This window comes from Penaeus monodon, chromosome 32 (genome assembly GCF_015228065.2).
Source record: "Penaeus monodon isolate SGIC_2016 chromosome 32, NSTDA_Pmon_1, whole genome shotgun sequence".
Lineage (NCBI taxonomy): Eukaryota > Metazoa > Arthropoda > Malacostraca > Decapoda > Penaeidae > Penaeus > Penaeus monodon.
This window is the reverse complement of record NC_051417.1, coordinates 24,649,918-24,650,284: the sequence shown is the minus strand read 5'-3', so window position 1 is coordinate 24,650,284 and position 367 is coordinate 24,649,918. Positions and strand designations below refer to the sequence as shown.

Below are 367 nucleotides of genomic sequence, written 5' to 3'. Positions count from 1 at the left end.
ACGCCATCGAACAGATCCGCTTTGCTGAAGAACAAAGGCGTCGAGGAATCACCTATTAAAATGGATGTAATTTTATCAGATTTTGATAGATGATGACGGCCTACAGTGCTGTTAGACTGAGTCGCGAAATATGATTTTTCGAAAGGATATTACTAATGTTTTCTTTTCTTCTCCAAATTCACATGATCTTAAGCAAGGAGTCATTGAATATTTCGCACAATATTCAGTATTTATTTTTCATAACTCTACCAAACAAAAATGAAAACATTTAACATTTCTACCTAACATATTACTAGCTCTCGTCCTTGTACAGTTTTGGCAAATAAAATGAAGAGGATAATCAGACTGATGTAATTTACCTATTGCA

The 367-nt window shown here is 33.8% G+C and overlaps 1 pseudogene; it reads left to right on the top strand.

The window, feature by feature from the left end:
* The window catches only part of LOC119593625, a 1,574-nt pseudogene extending 1,231 nt beyond the window's left edge, over nucleotides 1-343 (top strand).
* The last annotated feature ends 24 nt before the right edge of the window (nucleotides 344-367 follow it).